General features: G+C 37.8%; 1 non-coding gene across 1 annotated transcript; it reads right to left on the bottom strand.

Annotated features, from left to right (window-relative positions):
• Window positions 1-9284: 9284 nt before the first annotated feature.
• TRNAG-ACC (transfer RNA glycine (anticodon ACC)) lies at window positions 9285-9357 on the bottom strand. The gene has a single exon. It is a non-coding gene; the product is annotated as a tRNA-Gly (tRNA).
• Between the last annotated feature and the right edge of the window lie 414 nt (window positions 9358-9771).

Below are 9771 nucleotides of genomic sequence, written 5' to 3'. Positions count from 1 at the left end.
GTCTTCCACAAAACCAGTCCCTGGTGCCAAAAAGGTTAGAGACCACTGATTTAAGTGACCTAGTCTGTGGAATTTTGTTATGGCAGTCAAAGCAAACTAATACGTAGGCCAGTTAAGTTTCCTTTTGTGTAGAATGGCTATACATGTGTTTTGCCCAGTTTTCCATTGAATTTTTAGTTTCTTATTTAGGATGTTTTTTGATTATATGTGTTGCCAATTTTTTATTCATTATCTCTCTCTTTTTTTTTTTTGGCCGCACTGTGCGGCTTGCGGGATCTTAGTTCCCTGACCAGGGATCGAACCCGTGCCCCCTGCGATGGAAGCACAGAGTCCTAACCACTGGACCACCAGGGAATTTCCTTCATTGTCTCTTTTAATGAACAAAAATTTATAATTTTACCAGCGTATTAGTCTATTTATTTATGTTTTGCACTTTGGGTATATTGCCTAAGAAATTCTTCTCCTCCCCGATGTTATAAAGATATTATATTATATTTTCTTCTAAAAGTGTTATAATGTCTCTTTTCACATTTACTTCTTTAAGTCACTAGGAATTAATTTTTGAGTATGGATTGGGATAGGGATCCAATTTTTTTCCCCATATGAATAACTAATTGTCACAACATTATTTACTGAATATTTCATATTTCCTCACTAATCTTCAATGCTAGCTCTTTCCCATTTTATGTTTCCTTTTGGGCTGGAATCAGTTCTCTATTCAGTTACATTGGTCTATTCATACATGCCCTGCTGCTTTAATTATTATACTTTTGTAATGGGTCTTGATATCTGGTAGAATAAGTTTCCCTGTCTTGTTCTTCTTCAGTGGTGTCTTGGCTATTCTTGGAACACCTGGTTCTTCCACATAGATTTTAGAACCAACCAGTCAAGTTTCACACACAAATACATACAAGGGGGGAAGGAGAGGTTCTACTAATATTTCAATAAACCTATAGGACAATTTGGAGAGAATTAACACCTTCATAATATTGAATACTTTTATCCATTAATAAAATTAAATTTTAGAAAAGTTTAAAGTTTTATATTTTTATTCATAAGGGTCTTATATATCTTTTATTAACTTTATTCCTGAGTACTTTCTCTTTGTACTATTATAAATAATATCTTTTTAAGAATTACATTTTGTTTGTTGGGGTACTTCTGTGTGTTGATTTTATGGACAACAACATTACTTAATTCACTTATTAATTAAAAAATTATCCATAGGGGCTTTGGGATTTTTCTGTGTAAATAATCATATCATCTGCACATATGACAGTTTTGCTTCTTTTTTTCCAAACCTTATACTTTATGTTTATTTTTCTTGTCTTACTCAGCTAGCTAAGATCTCCAGTGTGAGGTTGACTGCAGATGCAGAGTAGTGTAGGAATTAATGCATAGACTTTGGAGCCAAATGCCTAAGTACAAAATTTAGCCCTGCCACTGAGTCCTTAAGCAATCTATTTAACTTTTCTTGAAACTCAGATTTCTCAAGTTAAACTATGCCTAATTATTGTACTTCATATCATTGTTGTAAGGATTAATTTAACATATATAAAGCAGTTAGTATCTGGCAACTGTTAGCACTTTAAAATTATTAATAAAACAAAAATAGTAATAATAGGGACTTCCCTGGTGGTCCAGTGGTTAAAAGTGCACGCTTCCATTGCAGGGGACTCAGGTTCAATCCCTATTCAGGGAACTAAGATCCCTCATGCCATGCAGTGTGGCCAAAAAATTAAAAACATTCGTTTTAATTTTTTTTAAAAAAGTAATAATAAATCAAGTATCCTTACACAGGTTCTGATTTTAAATAATAGTTTACTATTAAATATAATGTTTGCTGTAGGTTATTTTTTGGTAGGCTTATTTTTATCAGGTAGTTCCCTTCAAATCCATCTACAACTACTACAATTAGTACTACTACAACTGATAGCGATGATAATACTGAACACATATGGTATTTGTTATGCTTTTAATCCCTAAATTTATTGCATCTCCTGAGTATTTCATGAATTACCTTTTAGCAAACACCTTTTTTGTATCTTGTTTTAAAAACTGAAGTATAGTTGATTTACAATGTTGTGTTAGTTTCAGGTATACGGCAAAGTGATTCTTTCTATATATATTCTTTTTCAGATTCTTTTCCATTATAGGTTATTACGAGATATTGAATATAGTTCCCTGTGCTATACAGTAGGTCCTTGTTATTTATCTGTTTCATATATAGTAGTGTGTATCTGTTAATTCCAAACTCCTAATTTATCCCTCCCCCTGCCTTTCCCTTTTGGTAACCACAAGTTTACTTTCTATGTCTATGAGTCTGTTTCTTTTTTGTAAATAAGTTCATTTGTATCACTTTTTTTTTAGATTCCACATATAAGTAATATCATATGATATATGTCTTTCTCTGACTGACTTCACTTTAGTATGATAATTTCTAGGTCCATCCACATTGCTGCAAATGACATTATTTCATTCTTTTTTATGGCTGAGTAATATTTTATATACATATAATGGAATATATATATACTCCATTGAAATATATAGATATATATATTACATCTTCTTTATCCATTCATCTGTTGATGGACACTTAGGTTGCTCCCATGTCTTGGCTATTGTAAATAGTGGTGCTATGAATTCTGTATCTGTTTAGATGATCATATGATTTTTCTTCTTTAGCCCGTTAATGTGCTAAATTGCATTAATAGGTTTTTTAATGCTAAAATAATCTTCATTTCTGATGCAAATTTCACTTGGTCCTCATGTGTTTATCATTAACTTAACATTGCTGGATTTACTTTGCTAACACTTTTTAAAAATATATTTATTTATTTATTTGGCTGCACCAGATCTTAGTTGCAGCATCTGGGATCTTTGTTGTGGCATGTGGACTCTTAGTTGCGGCATGCATGTGAGATCTAGTTCCCTGACCAGGGATCAAACCCAGGCCCCCTGCATTGGGAGCACAGAATCTTAACCATTGAACCACCAGGGAAATCCTGCTGAGACTTTGCTTAGAATATGTGCATCAATATTCATGAGTGAGCCTAACCTTTAATTTTCCTTTGTTATACTACTATTTTCTGATTTAAGTATCAATATTATACTAACTAACCCCTGACATGGTTTTAGGAGTGTTTTTCCTTTTTCTTTTTTTTTTTTCTCTGCATGAGTCTGAGTAAGATTGGAATTGAGTAAGATAGAAGCTGTTGAACTTGCCTGTAAAAATATATGGATCTGTTGTTTTCTTTGTGCAAAGATTTTTTTCAATCTCTATCGCATTTTCTCTTTATTCTTGAGCAATTTTGCTAATTTATATTTTTCTATAAATTTGTTCTATTTAATTAAAATTTCAAATTCATTCACAGACAATGAAACAACATTGTTAACAATATTCTCAAATTTTAATCTCTGCTATTATCTATAGTCATGGCTCCTTTTTCATATTTATTTACAAATCTTTTTTTCTTGATAAATCCTGCCACAGGTTTCTCAATCTCATTATTCTTTTCAAAGAACTGACTTTTGACTTTGTTGATCCTCTCCACTTTATCTTTGTTTCCTACCTCATTATTTTCTGTTTTTATGTTTATTATTTCCTTATTTTAGCTTTCATTGAATTTATTCTTTTCTTCTTTATCAGTTTAAGTTTTTCATTTGCTTAGTTCCTGACTTTTCAGTCTTTCTTATTTTAAAATATAGGTTTAAGGCTATAAATTTCTGTCTAAATGTCGCTTATAATGTAAGCATGAATAGTACCCTTGGGAGTTAGGTAACAAAGTAGCCCTGTTGGTTATAGATAGAAAAGAGGTAGAACTGACTACTGAAACATTGTTAAATTTCCTGGCAGTAGTGCTTAAAAACTCAGGCTCTGAAATCAGAATGTCTGAGTTGAAAACTTAGACTCTGACTCTTACTAGCTGTGTGACTTTTGGCTAGTTACTTAACTTCTCTATGTTTCAGTTTCTTCATTAGTAAAATGGAATGAATATCTATCTACTTATGGTGGTGTTATAAGTATGAAATGAGTTAATGCATGTAAAGTATTTATGCCATTTTCAGGAATAAACATTAGCTCTTACTTTTCTTACATGTCTTTGTTGGTTGAAATGAGTGACCATGAATTTAGAGTGGCATCAGTCTACCCAGCTGAATGATTTTTCTTCAGCAGTGCTCCACAACCTGCCTGGATGCAGAAAATCAACCATTTGAATTGATCTAGGGTTAAGGTTTTGCTAGGTAGGTACTATGAAAAGAAAATCGGTCAAGGACCTTGAGAATGTTAATAAGATAGTGGTTGAATGGACTAGAAGAGTCCTTCTCAGAAGCCACAAGAAACTTGTTCAGTGTAGCATGACAACATACTCGAGGCCCCCAGATTAAGTCCTAGGTCACCATTTGCGGAGATTCTCCTCTTGGTAATTTTCTATTTTTACTGAACTGAGGAAGGAAGAGAAAGGAGTCATGATAGTGAGCTTCACTTACTCATTTATTCAACCAGTGCTTAATGAGAGTCCACAATGTGCCTGGCACTTCAGGTCGTGGCGATATAGCAGTGAACAAAACAAAGTTCTTGCTTTTGTGGGATTACATGCTAGTTGGGGAGGCAGAAAATAAACAAATAAATGAATAAATATGATATGTCAGGGGATGATAAGTGTTATGAAGAAGAATAAAGAAGGATAAGAGAATAGAGAGTGACATATTGAGGAAGGGAGTGCTGTTCTAGACAATGTGATCAGGGACAGCCTTCTAAGAAGATAACATTTGATCAGAGGCCTGCTTGGAGAGAGAGACCATGTAGAGGAGAATTCTAGGCAGATAGAAAAGTAAACACAAGGGTCCTATGGTGAGAATATGCTTAGAATGTTTAAGGAACAAGGAAGCCATTGTTACTAGAGAAACATTAGCAAGGGGGAAGAGGCTCATAGGATATGAAGGCAGATGGGTAGCTAGGAGCAGTATCATGTAGTGCTCTGTATGCCAGTAGAAGACCTTTGGCTTTTCTTCTGAGCGAAATAATTATTCTATTTGTTTAATTTTGTTGTTATTTGTTTTGTTTTGTTTTTTGAATGACAAATGGCTCTCACACATTTCTGTATATAAAACCCCAGTCAAGTTGTTTGACATCAGTCTTTTGAGTCCTTAAAGAACTAGGTGTGCCCAGAGATGCGATTGCTGGCAGTCAGTGGAGGGGACTATAAGGCCAGTTTCTCTGTCTAGCCTAGGTACTCTTCTCCCCTATGTCCAGATCTCTCACCTTTTCTGTTCTCATTGGTTGTAAACTTTAGTCATTATGTCACTTTTGTCTCCAACTAGCCCTGAGAGACTAGGACATACAGATTTGGGGAGTAACTGAGGAAGCAAATTGCAAGGCTAGGTGGATGCGGTCATTGTGAGATGTGGAATTTCAGCAGTTCTAGGTGGCGACCTGAGCCAGGATGAGATCTTGGAAACAGACGGTTGAAGTGGAGTGGAGAAGAAACAGGCATAACTCACCTACTCTTGATAAATGTTTAAAACTAACAACACTTTTTTATTTTTATTTATTTATTTATTTATTTTTGTGGTACGCGGGCCCCTCTCACTGTTGTGGCCTCTCCCGTTGCGGAGCACACGCTCCGTTCGCGCAGGCTCAGCGGCCATGGCTCACAGCCCAGCTGCTCCGTGGCATGTGGGATCCTCCTGGACCGGGGCACGAACCCGTGTCCCCTGCATCGGCAGGCGGACTCTCAACTACTGCGCCACCAGGGAAGCCCAACAATTTTTTAAAAAGCCAAGTTTATTGAGGTATAATTTATATACAGTAAAATTCACTCTTTTTGACTGTACAGTTCTAAGTTTTCACAAATGTATTGTACTAGTCCAGGTTATCCTTAAAGCCGATGCCAATGTGAGATTAAACATACAAGGTTTTTTTGTTTTTTTTTCTGCAGTGCGCAGCATGTGGAATTTCCCCAGTCAGGGATCAAACCCATGCCCCCTGTGTTGGAAGTGCAGAATCTTAACCACTGGACCACCAGGGAAGTCCAAGGAGTTTTTTTTTTTTTTAGGACAACGCTTGTGATAGTAATGAGAAGGGAGCCAGGCAAGGGTGGGAGAGCTCTCTGATAACAATGCAAGCCTGATCCTGAGTGAAAAGAGAAGGAAAAGAGGTTGGGAGTGTCCTTGAATGCTAGGAAATCTAAGGAAAGATCAGTAAGCAAGGACTTTGGGAATCTTTGAGCTAAAGTTGACCTTCTAAGGACCTTTCCCCAATAGACCTGCCTTAGTACCCTTGCTGTGCCCAGTTGTTGTCTGAGAATAGCCCATTGAAATGTAGCATTGGTTCAAATATGGTGATGGATTTCTGGGCCCAGTAGCTAGGGATTTGGTCAATTATGTTCCCTGTTGTTGAAAGTGTGCAAGGCACACTCATGTGTCCATCACAAGTATAAAGTCATGTACCTGCCACAATCAAAATATAAACTATTTCCAAAACCCCATAAACTGACATAACTTTTGAAGTCCTGTTTTCCTTTATTTTCTAACCACAAGTATTTTCATTATCTCCAAAGTCCTTCAGCAAATTGCTTGGTAAATTTCTGGGACCAGTTATCATGGTGGATCTCAACAGCTTAATATATGGTTTCCATTAATAACTGAATTCATCATGCCAAAGCGGCAGCTTTTCACTCCCACTGGGCAGTTCAAGGATCAGAATCTTAGTAATATATAATTATAATATAATATATATAATAATATATAATATATAATCGCTTTCGGTATGGTGAACTCTCACACCAGTTAGTCATTGGCTTCCACAGGGATGAAAGTCATTTAACCTTCCAGACATCTCTGGATGAGGCAGCTAATGTCAATTGTCAAGAGAAGTGCAGATGTGGACTTCCCTGGTGGTACAGTGGTTAAGAATCTGCCTGCCGATGCAGGGGACACGGGTTCGAGCCCTGGTCCGGGAAGATCCCACATGCCACAGAGCAACTAAGCCCATGCACCACAACTACTGAGCCTACACTCTAGAGCCCACCTGACACAACTACTGAGCCTGTGTGCTGCAACTACTGAAGACCGTGCACCCTAGAGCCTGTGCTGTGCAACAAGAGAAGCCACCACAATGAGAAGCTAGCGCACCGCATTGAAGAGTAGCTCCCGCTTGCCGCAACTAGAGAAAGCCCGCACGCAGCAACGAAGACCCAATGTAGCCAAAAATAAATTAAAAAAAAAAAAAAGAGAAGCGCAGATGTGAGCCATTATCAGCCAACAGCCACAGCAGTTGGGGGATGGTTGTACCAGCCTAGTAAAGAAGATCTGCAACATTATCTGCTGTGCCTAGTATCACATTCAATTGTCACAAGGTTCTATCAATCCTATTCTCTCAATATCTCTTGTTATATTCTGATTACCATTGGGTTATCCCACCCTCTTTCATCATTTCTTGCCTGGAAAACTGCAAGCCATCATCATCTCTCACCTGGATTATCACAATAGCATCCTAACCAGTCTCCCTCTTTTAGATCTTGTTCAATTCCAATCCATTCTCTACAGAGCAAGTAAAATGATCCATTTAAAACATAAGGTACCTTTTCATGATAAAAACACACAATAAACTAGGAATAGAAGGGAACTCCACCTATCTGATAAAGGGCATGTATAAAAACCCCCACAGCTTACAGCATTGATAGTGAAAGACTAAATACTTTCCTCTTAAGATCAGGAATAAGACAAGAATGACTGCTCTCATCATTTCTACTCGACATTGTGTGCGAGGTTTAACCAGGGAAGTTAAGAAAGAAAAAGAAATAAAAGGCATCCAAGTTGGAAAGGAAGAAGTAAACAGTTTCTATTTGCAGATGACATGATCTTGTATAGAAAATCCTACAGAATCCACACACATACACAAAAACTATTAGAACTAATAATTGAATTTGGTAAGGTTGCTGAATACAAGATCAATGTACAAAAATCAGTTGTATTTCCATGCACTAGAAATGAACAAAATTAAAAAAACAATTTCATTTATAATAGCATCAAGAATGATAAAATACTTAGGAGTAAATTTAACAAAAGAAATGAGTGTAACTGAAACTACAAAACATGGTTGAAAGAAATTGAAGGAGAACCAAATAAATGGAAAGACATCGTGTGTTCATGGATCATAAAACAATCTGTTAAGATAGCAATGCTCCCCAAATTGATCTCAGGTTAAATGAAATCTCTATTAAAAAAACCCAGCTGGTTTCTTTGTAGAAACTGACAAGTTGATCCTAAAATTCATATGGAATTCAGGGGACTCAGAATAGCCAAACCAATTTTTAAAAAGAAAACAATGTTGGAGGACTTACATTTACCAATTTCAAAACCTGCTACTAAGCTACAGTAACTAAGACAGTGTGGAGCTGGCATAAGGATAGACATATAGATAAATGAATAGAATTGTGAGTTCAGCAATAAACCCTCACGTCTATGGTCAATTGATTTTCTTTCTTTTTCTTTTTCTTTTTTTTTTTTTGCGTTATGCGGGCCTCTCACTGTTGTGGCCTCTCCCGTTGCGGAGCACAGGCTCCGGGCGCTCAGGCTCAACGGCCATGGCTCACGGGCCCAGCCGCTCCGCGGCATGTGGGATCTTCCTGGACCGGGGCACGAACCCGTGTCCCCCGCATCAGCAGGCGGACTCTCAACCACTGCGCCACCAGAGAAGCCCTTTTTTTTCATTTTTTAATGACAATTCTTTTTTTTTTTGGCTGCGTTGGGTCTTCATTGACGTGAGCAGGCTTTCTCTAGTTGCGGCGAGCAGGGGCTACTCTTCGTTGTGGTGCGTGGGCTTCTCATTGCGGTTGCTTCTCTTGTTGCAGAGCACAGACTCTAGGCACACGGGCTTCAGTAGTTGCAGCACGCAGGCTCAGTAGTTGTGGCTCGCGGGCTCTAGAGCACAGGCTCGGTAGTTGTGATGCACGAGTTTCATTGCTCCGTGGCATGTGGGATCTTTCCGGACCAGGGATTGAACCCGTGTCCCCTGCATTGGCAGGTGGATTCTTAACCACTGCACCACCAGGGAAGTCCCTATTGTTTTCTTTCTAATTTTACAAGAAATATATGTTCACTGCAGACAACTAGAAATACATAAAAGCATAAAGTAAAAAATAACAATCACCCATAATCCTCACCCCCCAGAGATAACCACCAAGCACTTTAAAAAAAATTATTTATTTATTTTGGCTGCACGGGGTCTTAGTTGTGGCATGTGGGATCTTTAGTTGCAGCACGCATGCAGGATCTAGTTCCCCGACCAGGGATTGAACCCGGGCCCCCTGCATTGGTAGTGCGGAGTCCTACCCACTGGACCACCAGGAAAGTCCCACCACCTTTAGCATTTTGATGCATATCCTCTCAGTGTCCATGCATTTTATTTTTAATTGAAGTATGTTGTATGGTCAATTGATTTTCAACAGAGATGCCAGGACAATTCAAAGGGAAAAGCAGAGTCTTTTCAGCAAATGGTGCAGGACAACTGTTTACTGCATGCAGAAGAATGAAGGTGGACCTCTCCCTCACACCATATACAAAAGTCAGCTCAAAATGGACCAAAGGCATAAATATGAGAGCCAAAACTATAACATTTTAAAAGAAAACATAGGGAACTCCTTGGCGGTCCAGTGGTTAGGACTTAGTGCTTTCAATGCTGGGGCCCACGTTCAATTCCTGGTGACAGAACTAAGATCCTGCAAGCCATGCAGCCAAAAAAAAAAAAAGAAAGAAAGAAAGAAA

Source organism: Delphinapterus leucas, chromosome 1 (assembly GCF_059928025.1).
Source record: "Delphinapterus leucas isolate spDelLeu-1000000601 "Yukka" chromosome 1, BTC_Dleu_Yukka2, whole genome shotgun sequence".
In the NCBI taxonomy this organism is placed as follows: domain Eukaryota; kingdom Metazoa; phylum Chordata; class Mammalia; order Artiodactyla; family Monodontidae; genus Delphinapterus; species Delphinapterus leucas.
This window is presented reverse-complemented; position numbering and strand designations above follow the sequence as displayed.